The 13974-nt window shown below is 47.1% G+C and overlaps 1 non-coding gene across 1 annotated transcript; it reads right to left on the bottom strand.

Annotated features, from left to right (window-relative positions):
- Positions 1-1129: 1129 nt before the first annotated feature.
- Positions 1130-1203, bottom strand: TRNAN-AUU (transfer RNA asparagine (anticodon AUU)). Its single transcript has one exon. It is a non-coding gene; the product is annotated as a tRNA-Asn (tRNA).
- Between the last annotated feature and the right edge of the window lie 12771 nt (positions 1204-13974).

Raw genomic sequence — 13974 nt, 5'->3', positions numbered from 1 at the left:
AGCAAGGCCTCTAACCCTTTGCCAGTGCCAAATACATAGGGCTTAACTCAGATCTGATCACAGCAGCAAATTTATTAGCTAAAACCATGTACACTGCAGGGGGGGGGGGTGTATAATATGTGCAGAGAGAGTTAGATTTTGGTGCGGTGTGTTCAAACTGAAATCTAAATTGCAGTGTAAAAACAAAACAGCCAGTATTTACCCTGCACACAAACAATATAACCCACCTAAATCTCTCTGCAAATGTTATATCTGCCCCCCCCCCATCCCTGCAGTGCACATGGTTTTGCCCACTAGCTAACAAATTTGCTGCATCTGGGAATTACAGCAGCTTAATATTTCTTTTTACAGAAGGTTCAGCAAATTAAATTATTTAGTGAAATACTGTAATCATAACAGTTACAGGGATATTGTAGGTAGATTTATTGTCAGTGGATAAATGTAAAAATTAAACCCTTAGGCATAGTTCCAAAATGCTGTCATTGCAATCCAGATTTTAAGGATATCATGCTTGAGCACAGGTGACTTAATTAGAACTTCGGTCAATGTGAATTAACCATTGGACTCAACCATGGTTATCCTTAAAACCCAGGGGTCTATTTAAGATCGATCTTAATCGATGTTGGGCTTCCAGGTTGAAAAAAACACACACATTTGTTTTCACATTAAACAGACTTCCACATGAGAAAGCAGCAAGGATGCAGTGGCGTTAATGTTTCCTGGTGTCAACTTGTATTATTTCAGTAGACATTGAAATGAGGATGCATCTTGCTGCCTTTCCAATGAAGCAAGTTTAATTTAGTAATAGGTGAAAAACCATCCTTACAAAGGTGTTAATCAGAGACTTGGCTTTGTGGACACTTTTCAGAGAACAAATTTGTTAGCATAAAAATAAAGCCAGAAAATGAAGAGCTGTTTAATCACTCGATTGGATTTTTCTGCCAGCATATTTTTTTTCTCTGCAACCCACTGCTAAATTGTGCTTCCTAGCTGTTTTTTATAAAATCACTGAATCAAATCTAACTCTGATTACATCAGAGAAGGCCATGTACCCTACACCATAAGAGGAGGTTTGAAATTTTGACTTGTCTACTTAAATATCACCAAAATCTGATCACAAGGTTAATTACGTCCCTGGGTGGGATTGAACCACCAACCTTTTGGTTAATAGCCAAACACACTAACCGATTGCGCCACAGAGACACTTTGCAAAAGTCCATACTGACAAAGGCTAATAAGCATTCATCTAAAACGTTTCCTAGAAAAACTTTAAAAAGTCAATAATCTGGAGAGTTTTTGTAAGATGTTTCTTCCATCAACCAACGAAGAAACACATTGGTACTTTCCCATGATGAGTGAGTGCTTCAGGATCTCTTGCACTTACATGTGCAGCAGAGTACTGCAATGGAAGCATGCTGGGCCCATAACCCAGAGGTAGGCAGATTGAAACTATCCTCTGCTATATGCATTTTTTTTGTTAATTAAAGTAATCCAAAACTGGGATTGATATTTTGTCTCTTTTATTTTTACTTAAAGTACAATAACTTTTACCATTTTAATTTGTTTTAATAGTATATTGACAGTATTATTTTCTTTCTAAAATCCACTTCATTTTCTTTACCCTATTATTAAAATGGTAATTGAAGAAGAGGAATTGTTGCTTTGACTGCAGCATTCCCGGGGTTAACTGGTGTTTCTTCAAGTCACAAGGTATGGAGCTGCTGTATAGTTACTCGCAAGTCAGTAGTTGTATGATGCTCACACCTGTTAAGCTGGATACACACAGAATGCCCTACACAGGGGGTGAAATGAGCGCCCCCCCCACCCCCCGTACGCTCAGCACACATCACGCTGTGCTGAGCGGGGGGAGAGAGGTGTGCTGAGCAGTTCGCTCAGCACACATCTCTCCCCAAAATCGGGCCGTGAATACGGACCTTTAAACTGGATCCACACTTAGATTATCTGTCCAATTTTTTTTTCTAGTTGAAACAAAATTATGCTAATATGTGGCAGCAAATTACAATTGACCATTTGTTCACAAACACTGGAAAACATCCAAAAATGGTCATTTAGATAAATTGGTTAAATCCATTTCATTTAGCTAATTTATCCAAACTACCTTTATTGTATCTTTGTGGGTGAATGATGTGTGGGTCAGTGTTGAGGGTGGTGGAGGAGATGGGTAATAGGCACAGCAGGGTGTGGACAGTCAAATAGTGTGCTTAGAGGTTCAGAGTCATTGTATGAGACTCTGGCAACAGTGACTTGATGAGTCTGGTGTCCATAGGGTGGGACGCATTAACCTTTTTATGCTATTGAAATAGTTCTCCTCCTGACCGACGCAGTTCCTTGCTCCGAGGTTGGTGTATTGTCCTGTTGCAGCGCCTCTCCACTGTGGTCACAGTGAGCTGTGTGGTGTTGCTGGCGCATGCCAATCTCCCCCCAACCTCCCTCTTGCATTTCAGACCTACGTACGCATGATGGGATCTTGTATGATATGCGCGTGTGCTGTAGAGATGAAAGTGGGGGTGAGGAGGCAGATCGTGAGATGGGGAAACTTTGTGGACTGTTAGCGAAGGGGAGCACTGGGCAATCTGAGTTGCAAAGAGGGCAGCAGAAGAGGTTATTGCATGTGCACTGGTGACAGGTCCATCCTTGGTGGCCAGCCTCAGTGGTAAAGGGGTACATGAGCTAGTGTCCCTTGGCCAGCCATGTACCATGGCCACCTCCCTACCTCCTATATATTCTCCCTGATCTGTCACTTTGTTACGGTCTGCTGCTGGCACTGGTGTATCGTCCTGCAGTTGCCGTCTCCGCCCATTGCTGTGACTTCCCCCAGAGTTAGCCACACAGAGTGACAGATCTGGGAAAATATATAGGAGATCATTACTTTCACTTGCAGCCTACCTTATTTTTTGCAGCCTAGCATGCTCCTGACCCCTTCTCTCACTAATACTTATACAACATTCATGAACTCATCTTAAGGTTTCTTTATTATTCAGTCACACTGTCTTGGATCCAAACCATTTCCTGTGGCATTGCAGTCAAACAATTGAGCTATTTACCCTTGCATAGAAAGGTATAATCTAAGCTAGAGAATTCTATTTGGAGCTCACCTTGTACTTTGTGAAGAAATAATCAGCTTTGTGGCTGAGCAGATATATGGAGTGTGTGGCTGCACACTGCATTGATCTGCTGAGTTGCAATGCTAATAATTTTTTTTTTTGCAAAGCACCAATAGCTTCATTGTGAAGGTGGAAAGAAGGGTGTTACGGCATGGAATGTACAAACTGCGAGACCCTGCTGGTAGCGCCTTTGTCTATTTAGTAGGAAGGGCACGTAACAGCCGGGGGGCAATGGAGGAAGCCCCTTTAGGGCTGGAGCCCGGCGGCAACTGACTCCGTTGTCTCTGGCAGTTCCGCCCCTGGACTAGAGGAATGGTCAAGAACATGGCAACATTTAATGCCAAAAAATGCAAAATCATACACGTCTCAAAAATGCAAAGGCTAACTATAATATTAAGGGCATTATAATGGCAAGAGGAAAGCTATCTAAGTATTACTATTTCAGGTAAGCAATGTAACAAAGCAATAGGAAAGGCAAGTCAGATGCTTGTTTGCATAGGTTAAAGAACCAGTAGCAGAAAAAAGTAATACAGGTTGAGTATCCCATATCCAAATATTCCGAAATACGGAATATTCCGAAATACGGACTTTTTTGAGTGAGACTGAGATAGTGAAACCTTTGTGTTTTGATGGCTCAGTGTACACAAACTTTGTTTAATACTCAAAGTTATTAAAAATATTGGAGAGTGTATATTCACTTTGGAGAAGTGCGAACACTTGAGCAGCAGAGCGCCTGCAAAATCGTTTCAAAATAAGACCAGCACTGTAGTTACACTTCGTGTGCGTTGATTCTAACAACCGAGGGACGGCTTTTGATGTCACACACCCATCCAGCGAATGCCCAGCCACGTCTGCATTTCTTCTGCCACGCCTGCATTTTTCCAAGCACTCCCTGAAAACGGTCAGTTGCCACCCAGAAACGCCCTCTTTCTGTCAATCTCCTTGTGGCCTGTTCTGTGATTGGAATAATCGCTAGAACTAGTGCAAAACCACAATGGACTTTGTACCCGTACGATGCGCATGCACATTACGGAGCATGCGCATGCACAGATTAGCCATTTTTTTCAACTGATTGCTATGCAGCGAACAACGGCAGCATGCGATCAACTCGGAATGACCCCCTATATACATAGAAACATGGATTTTTACTGCAGGAATTATGGTTAGTTTAGGGGTATCGGTTAGGGTCAACAGAGGTGTAGCTAGGGGTCCAAGCGCCCCTGGCAAAGTAAGGGACTGGTGCCCCCCCTTTCGATAAAGCATTGCAGTCCATTGGCGGTTACCATGTTGGAGCCACAGCAACTGACCCCCTCCCCCACACGCTGCCCTACATCATCGGCTGGGATTCACTGTTGGTGTGAAGCCACTGGGAACAGTCTGGTAGCATTAGCAGCAGTCTGTGTCATAGATAGGGAAGGCAGAAGGTTAACTAGCTAATAGCAGTCTGTTGGCAGCAGAGGCTAGGCGGGGGGCTGAGAATGAGCCAACGCTGATCAATGTCCTGTCTGCTTAGACAAAAATATTGTGTGATCAGGGCTGGTTCTAGACCAAAGGAGCCAATGGCAAAAATTTCCTTTGGCACCCCCCCCCCCCCACACACATACACACACACCAAAAAAGAACATATCCCAGTTTAACATAACGCTATGTGGTGCAAGGTGTGGAGCTGGTTACTTGTATCAGACCTCTGACATTTGCCTTTTCACCCATATTGCATACTTTTTCTTGCAGGTTGTGTCTTAATTCAAGAAGTGTTCTAAGTACTTCAGCTTAGTATCTTTACTGACCCCTCTTTACCCCACACTACATAACTGACCCCTCTATACCCTACACTACATCACTGACCTTTCTATAACCATCACTGCATTACTGACCCCTCTATACAGTACACTGACCTCTATATACCTGCTAGTACATCCCTGATGCCTATATTCCCTAAGCTAAATCCCTGATGCCTCTATTCCCTACGCTACATCCCTGACGCCTCTATTCCCTATGCTACATCCCTGACGCCTCTATACCCTACGCTACATCCCTGATGCCTCTATTCCCTACGCTACATTCCTGATGCCTCTATAACCTACGCTACATCCCTGACGCCTCTATACCCTACGCTACATCCCTGACGCCTCTATACAGTACAATGCATTACTGATCCCTCTAGACCATACATCCTCATTACATCAGAGAGATAGTGAAACACTGGAAAAAATAAGGATAAAGTGGACTACAGAAACTGATGCTCTAAACAAAGGAGAGAGAGAGAAAAGCACAAGGGAAAGTGGGCAATCGGAACACCATAGAGAGAGGAGAGATAGAAATGCCTGAAAAAGTAAAGGGGGTTGGGTATGGCATCCGGCGCTCGGGATTCCAGCAGTCACATGATACCTAATCCTAACCCTCTGGGGGGGGTGGCGGATAGGGCTAACCCTCAGGGGGTGGCAGCTAGGACTAACCCCCCCCCTCCTAGTGCCTTCCCTAACACCCGCTCCCCCGGTCCTAACCCTCCCTCCAATACTCGCCTTCGGGATGTTGGCTGTCTGTGTGCCGGCACCAGTCTCCCAAGTGGTGTCAGGATTCCAACATCGGTCAAATGACCGCCGGTATACCGTCTGCCGGGATGGTAAATGTATCCTGAGGACAGGTAGTGAGTGTGGAGGGATAGGTGGTTCAGTAAAATGTAACAGCTCAAACTGCGATCATTCACTGATAAATTGATTTATAGCTCTCCCTTTTTAACCATTGCAGTCATAAAAGCAATGTTTTTTAAACTTTTAAATAAAGCTTGTTAGCATCCCCAGCACACTGTATATGCTGGGAGATGTAGTTCTCAATATGAAAACATTTAATTACTGTATGAACTCTAATTCCCCAACTGAAACCTCTCACAAACAAACACTCCTAAATCTAGTACACACACACACACATTTCCCCAGTACTGACAACTCTCATCACTTCCACACACTGACAACTCCCTCCTGCTCCTCTCCCCACTGACACTGACAGCTCCCTCACAGTCACACACATCCTCCACCCCCCCCCCACACACACACACTGATAGCACACATGCACAAATCCCCCCCTCCTCGACACTAACTGTCACGGACTGCTTGGGCAGCAGGGGGCAGGCTCTGACTTGAAGTGCTGAAATTCAACAGCTCTCTCGAACTTGCAAGGCATGGCTGTGCAGCTGTCTCCAGCCATCTCCTTGCCCACTGTGTAATTTGTGGCGTTCTCTGATGTTCCCCGCTCTGCCTCTACAACCGGCACATAATGTACAGCAGTGGTGACTCCTGAGTATGGGCCTGGAGAACTCCGCCTACCGGGGGGTAGGGATTAATAATTTCAAAGGGGCAGAGCTAGGAGTGAAGCAGTGGACAGCAGTTGAGGGGCGTTTCAAACTGTAACAGGGTTGGGACAATTTCAGTATCCTTCCCTCACCGTCTAATTGGTCAGTCCCACGCTGATTGCCATAGCGCCCTTTCGAGACTGCAGAACTCTATCCCTTAGCCACGGTTGGCACAGCTGGATGGTGCCCCTGGCAAGTGCCATCCTGGCCAAGGGGTAGATACGCCCCTGAGGGTCAGGGCCAGCAACAGAAATCTCGGGGCCCAGTGCACTGATATCTCTGGGGCCCCCTCAACCCCCCTTAACTTGGCAGAGGGATCTTTAAAAAAAATGGAGCCTTTGACTCGGACCGTCAGTGAGGCCAGCAGGTGGTTTTCATACTGGGCTATCCAGCTCTTCGGTGGCGGTGGCAGGGACATTCAGAAAAGGGCCAGCACAGCAACATGCATAATAATGGCAATACAGTATGGACCACAGGGACTGGACAAAGTGATGGGGTAAAAGGAGGGGGGAGGGTTTAGTTGGCCTGTTAATTGTTTTCCTGCTTAAATTGAGCAGTTGGTGGATACACTTTAAAAAGCAATATTGGCACTGTGGCCCCATTATTTCTGTTCTTAATACTTGGAGCCCTGAACAAGTGTCCCCTTTGTCCCCCCTGTCACCGGGCCTGTTCAGGCGTTACCTATGGAGAAGCTGCGACATGACATCCTAGGACACGATACTGCACCATGCATCACCATTATATTTCAGTGTGCCTTGTCAATATTTAAATCTTGTTCTGTGTGACGTGAGTTGTAAATGGTTGAAAATCTCTGTGCTACAGTATCGTCACCATGTAGTTATAACAACACCGCAAAACCACCAAAAGACGTGTTTTGGTAGAGGGACTGCTGGAGGGGCCCATTGGGGCCCCCAGTTTGCTACCCCACCCCAGTATACCTGTGCTGTAGCCAGTGGAAGAGGCACTATCTTCCCGGTGATCTCTTCGGGAAGATGGTGCCGCACATAGAAAGCAAAGACTCTGGCTGCACTCTCCTGCCCTCGCTCTAAGCAAGGTGATCGGGCCACAAAAGGACCCCTGCCGGACCCCGGCCTGTGGGCCACAAAAGGATGCATTGGGGGCGGCATGCGGCCCATGGGTTTGACACCCCTGCCCTAGAGTATCAAAATTTGTTTCACGGCACCCCTAGGCCAAAGTTTTTTTTATTGAGAAATTCAGAAAAAAATATAAAATTAAGTAAATTGTGTTTATAGCATGTCATCCTCAGGTTCAGTTATGTTGTGAGGGAATGGTTTTGCCAATTTAATAAAGTATAAATAATTTTAATTGGTCCTGGACCACCAAACTATGCTACCAGTGCAAGAACCCCAGTTTGGAAACTACTGCCATAAAATAAACCTTTTTTGTTTTTTTTAAACTACATGTAATACACCTTAGATCTCAGTTCCTAAAAGGTTTTAAACCCTTGCATACAGTAAACTACACATATTTAAAAATCCTACACCGGGCACAAGTGCTCACGGGCCAATTTCATGGCAGTCTCGGATAGGAGGGCATTGTGGATTCACCAAGGGAATGCTGATGCTGACTCCAAGAAGAAAGGGAGTCTCTTCCCTATGAAGGTGAAGCCTTGTTTGGCGACGGCCTAGTTAATTTGATCTCGGCAGCTCCCGCAGGTAAGTCATCCTTCTTGCCCTATGTTCCCTCTCAACGGATGAAGACGCATCATTATCTGACGCAGTCATTTCGGCCCAATAGATAAGCAAGAAGTTAAGATTCCACTTTCTTTGCAGGTAGAGGAAGGAAAAGAGGGAAGAGGTCTGTAGCCTCTTCAAGATCGCAGGAGCAGAGATCGTCCTCTGCTTCTGCCAAATCCACTGCATGACGCTGGGGCTCTCTTGCAGGAGCCCGCACCAGTGGGGGGCACGTCTAAAACTCTTCAGTCAGTTCTAGATTCATTCGGACTCGTGGGTTTTACAAATAGTGTCCCAAGGGTACAAACTGGGGTTTCAAGACGTTCCCCCTCACCGATTGTTCAAATCAGCCTTAGTCAGCAGGGAGAAGGTTTTTATTCAAGCCTCTTCGTGGTCCAGAAGCCGGACGGCTCAGTCAGACCAATCTTAAATCTGAAATCCCTTAATTTCTACCTAAAGAAATTCAATTTCAAGATGGAATCTCTCAGGGTAGTGATGTCCAGTCCGGGGGATAAAGGAGATTTCATGGTTTTGGTAGACATAAAGGATGCCTACTTATATGTTCCCATTTAGCCACTGCATCAAGCTACCTGAGGTTTGCAATTCAGGATTGTCATTACCAATTTCAGACGTTGCCGTTTGGTCTGTCCACGGCTCCGAGGATTTTCACCAGGGTGATGGCGGAAATGATGGTCCTCCTTCGCAAGCAAGGAGTCACAATTATCCCGTACTTGGATGATCTCCTGATAAAGGCGAGATCCAGGGACCAGTTGGTGCAAAACATCTACTCTCCCTGACAGTTCTTCAACAACATGGTTGGCTCCTAAACTTGCCAAAATCGCAGTAGGTCCCAATGACGCGGTTGTTGTTTTTGGGAGTGATACTGGACACAGAAGAGGTTTTCTTCTAGTGGAAAGGCTCTGGAGATCCAGAGTCTGGTCAAACAAATTCTGGAACCAGCAAGAGTGTTAATCCATCAATGCATTCAGTTGCTGGGGAAGATGGTTGCGGCCTACGAGGCCATTCAGTTTGGCAGGTTCCATGCCAGAGTGTTCCAGTGGGACCTGTTGGACAAGTGGTCCGGATCCCACCTACACATGCACCGGAGGATAATCCTGTCTTCCAAGACCAGAATCTCACTCCATTGGTGGCTGCACAGTTCTCACCACCTAGAGGGGCGATGGTTCGGGATCCAGGACGGGATCCTAGGGACCACGGATGCAACCCTCCGAGGCTGGAGAGCAGTCACACAGAGGGAAAACATCCAAGGAAGATGGTCAAGTCTTCCTTGGATGTTTTCATCTCCACATAAATGTTCTGGAGTTAAGGGCCATTTAATAACTGCAGACACAGTACGCACTGGGACGGGTGCCCAGCATCCTCTACGGACTAAGAGAAAAGGATTTACCGGTAGGTATTAAAATCCTATTTTCTCTAACGTCCTAGAGGATGCTGGGGACTCCGTAAGGACCATGGGGATAGACGGGCTCCGCAGGAGACATGGGCACTTTAAGAAAGACTTTAGTTCTGGGTGTGCACTGGCTCCTCCCTCTATGCCCCTCCTCCAGACCTCAGTTTGATACTGTACCCAGTGGAGACTGGGTGCTTTTCAGGAGCTCTCCTGAGCTTTCTGACAGAAAGTATTTTGTTAGGTTTTTAATTTTCAGGGAGCACTGCTGGCAACAGACTCCCTCATCGAGGGACTGAGGGGAGAGAAGCAGTCCTACTATCTGAGTTGCAAGGTCCTGCTTCTTAGGCTACTGGACACCATTAGCTCCAGTGGGATTGGTACGTAGGATCTCACCCTCGCCGTCAGTCCCAGAGCCGCGCCGCCGTCCCCCTCGCAGAGCCGGAAGATAGAAGCCGGGTGAGTATGAGAAGAAAAGAAGACTTCAGAGGCGGCAGAAGACTTCATGATCTTCACTGAGGTAACGCACAGCACTGCAGCTGTGCGCCTTTGCTCCCATACACCTCACGTACTCCGGTCACTGTAAGGGTGCAGGGCGCAGGGGGGGCGCCCTGGGCAGCAATATAAACCTCTTTCGCAAAAATATAACATATATACAGCTGGGCACTTTATATATGTATAAGCCCCCACCAATTTTACAGTTTAAGCGGGACAGAAGCCCGCCTCCGAGGGGGCGGGGCTTCTCCCTCAGCACTCACCAGCGCCATTTTTTCTCCACAGCACCGCTGAGAGGAAGCTCCCCGGACTCTACCCTGCTTATACCACGTTAGACAAGAGGGTTGAAAAGAGGGGGGGGGGGCACATAATTCGCAAATTACATACAGCAGCACTACTGGGCAAACATTAAGTTACTGTTTTATTCCTGGGTTATATAGCGCTGGGGGGTGTGCTGACATACTCTCTCTCTGTCTCTCCAAAGGGCCTTGTGGGGAAACTGTCTTCAGAAAAAGCATTCCCTGTGTGTGTAGTGTGTCGGTACACGTGTGTCGACATGTCTGAGGAAGAAGGCTATATTAGAGAGGAGCGGGAGCAAATGAATGTGGTGTCTCCGCCGACAGCTGATTGGATGGATATGTGGAATGTTTTAAATGCTAGTGTAAACTCATTGCACAAAAGATTAGACAAGGCAGAAGCTTTGGGACAGTCAGGATTTAAACCCATGCCTGATCCTATGTTGCAGGGACTGTCAGGGTCTCATAAGCGCCCACTATCCCAGATTGTTGACACAGATACCGACACGGATTCTGACTCCAGTGTCGATTACGATGATGCAAAGTTACAGCCAAAATTGGCAAAATCCATTCGATTTATGATTATGGCAATAAAAGATGTTTTGCACATCACAGAGGAACCCCCTGTCGCTGACAAGAGGGTACATATGTACAAGGGAAAGAAGCCTGAGGTAACCTTTCCCCCCTCACACGAGCTGAACGAGTTATGTGAAAAAGCTTGGGAATCTCCAGATAAAAGACTGCAGATTTCCAAAAGGATTCTTATGGCGTATCCTTTCCCATCAACGGATAGGTTACGATGGGAATCCTCCCCTAGGGTGGACAAAGCATTAACACGCTTATCCAAGAAGGTAGCCCTCCCGTCCCAGGATACGGCTACCCTCAAAGAGTGTGCTGACCGCAAACAGGAGATTACCCTGAAGTCCATTTATACACATTCAGGTACCTTACTCAGACCGGCAATTGCGTCGGCCTGGGTGTGTAGTGCTGTAGCGGCATGGACAAATACCTTATCTGAGGGGATGGATAGCCTAGACAAGGATACTATTTTATTGACCCTGGGGCATATAAGAGATGCTGTCCTATATATGTGTGTATGCAAACTACAGGTGGTGCTGCAGGGCCCACACCCTTTTACTTGTCTTGTAGAGCAGCTCTGAAGCTGTTACAGTGCCCAGCTGCTGCAAGAAATCAGCTTGAATGCTTCAGGGGCTTGGGCATGGCCAACATGAGCCCCACACCGAAGGAGGGTGGGGGTGTTTAATGCAAACTTGGGGTTATCCAAGCGCCGCAAAAGGCCGCCATGCCCTGCATGCCCCTTTTCTCTTTTCATATACAGATGAGGGTTCCAGCCAACTTTGGCCCACTGCTTGGATGACATCACCGTATGCAAATCCGTCTGCTGCAGAACTTCCCCCAGGAATGCTTGCAATAGTTGTTGCATATGGTTTAATGTCTGAGGGTGCTTCAGTATTAGGCAGCCTTCTGCCCTCCCATGTTCATCTGAAAAGATGTGGTCTCCCTGCAGTTGTTGTCCCCAGACGAGAGTTCCCTTGTGCTTCCTCAGTTAAATCTCCTTAACTTGACGGGGGTGTGCCCGAGCAGCCGCCCTCCCCAGCCCTATCCCAACACATACTTATCTTGCATATGAGATCTCTTGATCATGAAGATAGTTCTCACAGGTTGAGGTTCATCCTGGCCCCGCTCCCCGCTGGAGATCGCTGATGGGGACAGCAGCGGGGCTTCAGCAGAAGGGTGAGTATGTGTGGCCAGAGACCTCCCTTCCCATGTGCAGGCCTGCAGAGTCTGCCGCGCAGGATGGGGCATGTGGCACTCTCCCTCCCAGGGGCTCTTCCAGATGTAGCTCCTCAGCAGTATTTTTCCCGGGCTGCGCGGCGCTCTCCCCGACTGGCATCCGCCCTGGAACACTGCCTTCCTCAACGCAACATCAGCAGGGGGCCCTGGCCTCATCACCATCCCAGGTCTTTCTCATGTATGTATCATGTATGTGTGTGTGATATATGTATGAATCATATATGTTTGTGATATATATATATATATATTCCATAGACAAAAAACCTTACGGTTTCACATGTCCCATTAAGGCTTCTTAGACATGATCGAAATTTCAGAAACCTGTTGTAACTCTTCCACTCAAACTCCAAAAAGCAATGAAATTCCGATCATTAAGGCTGACGCCTTAATGGACGTGTTCCTTGCGCAATACAGATATGGTATGCCATCACAGCCTGTGGGTAAGTGCAGATTCAGCACTCTCACAGAGTGAGATTGCTGTCACTCACACAATGGTGGAGCTGCTAATTCACAGATTTGTGTGCTCATTGGAATACACACATGCAGTCTATGCAACTGAAGGTCTGAGCAGTTTTGTGGTGCTCCCATCCCACACAGTGCCCACAACCATCCCATTCAGTCAACACAACAAAGCCACCTTGTTACAACATCCTTCTAACTCCATACATCCATCTCACTTAGTATACACATTTAGCTCCCTCAAACATCTTGGTTAATTGCTAAACTATAATACCCCATCTACGGTCTATGCATCTACACTTACTTCCCCTATACACCCCCATGCTGCCCGGTCTTCCCCAATCCCTACTGCTGTGTTCTCCCATCTGTGCTAGTCTGTACTAACTTATCTGTACCATCTGTCTTTCCCCACCTGTGCATTGTCTGTACCACCGTTTCCTTCTCTCTGTGCTGCTCAGTGTTTCCTTCTTCAACGTCACTCTGCCTCCTCCAGTACATGGCACACTGTCTTCTCTCCCATCTGCACCAGTTTTCTACCCATCCATGCCAGTGTTTTCAACCCATCTGCACTATTTCCCCCATCTGCACCGCTCTGTCTCCCTTCCCATACTTGCTGCTTAATCTACCCCCTATCCACACCACTCTTACCCTATTCATGTAGCTGACATCCTGAAGATAAATTTAGTGGATCCTGCGCTCTTGGCAGGGGGATAACCGCCACAGCCCACCCCCCAGTGGTCCGGAAACGCCTCCGTTGTGCAGACCATGCCCTGCCAATGGCATTCTAACGCTGTTTGCACGCCCCCCTCCTTCCCCGCAACCACCTCTGCCTATCAATCAGGCAGGGTGATAGCATCTCACTGGGCTCCTGGGGTACGCACGCGCAGTGCGGCCATTGCACGTGCGCACCTCACAAACTAATTCGGACTGCAATCGCTGCTGCTGCTGCGGTCTGAATTACCCCGTGTTTCTCTGTCCCCCCCATTAGTGCTGCTTAGTGTTCCCTCTATCCACACACTTCTGTTCCCCCATCCACACCGCTCTCCTCCCTCCAATCAACAACACTCTTACCTCATCTGAGCAGCGTTGTCTTCCGCTCAGACCTTCAGTTGCATAGACTGCATGTGTGTATTCCAATGAGCACACAAATCTGTGAATTAGCAGCTCCACCATTGTGTGAGTGACAGCAATCTCACTATGTGAGAGTGCTGAATCTGCACTTACCCACAGGCTGTGATGGCATACCATATCTGTATTGCGCAAGGAACACGTCCATTAAGGCGTCAGCCTTAATGATCGGAATTTCATTGCTTTTTGGAGTTTGAGTGGAAGA

The sequence above is a fragment of the Pseudophryne corroboree genome, unplaced genomic scaffold, assembly GCF_028390025.1.
Source record: "Pseudophryne corroboree isolate aPseCor3 unplaced genomic scaffold, aPseCor3.hap2 scaffold_309, whole genome shotgun sequence".
Classification (NCBI taxonomy): Eukaryota; Metazoa; Chordata; class Amphibia; order Anura; family Myobatrachidae; genus Pseudophryne; species Pseudophryne corroboree.
The sequence above is the reverse complement of the archived record's forward strand: the minus strand, read 5'-3'. Positions and strand labels throughout refer to the sequence as shown.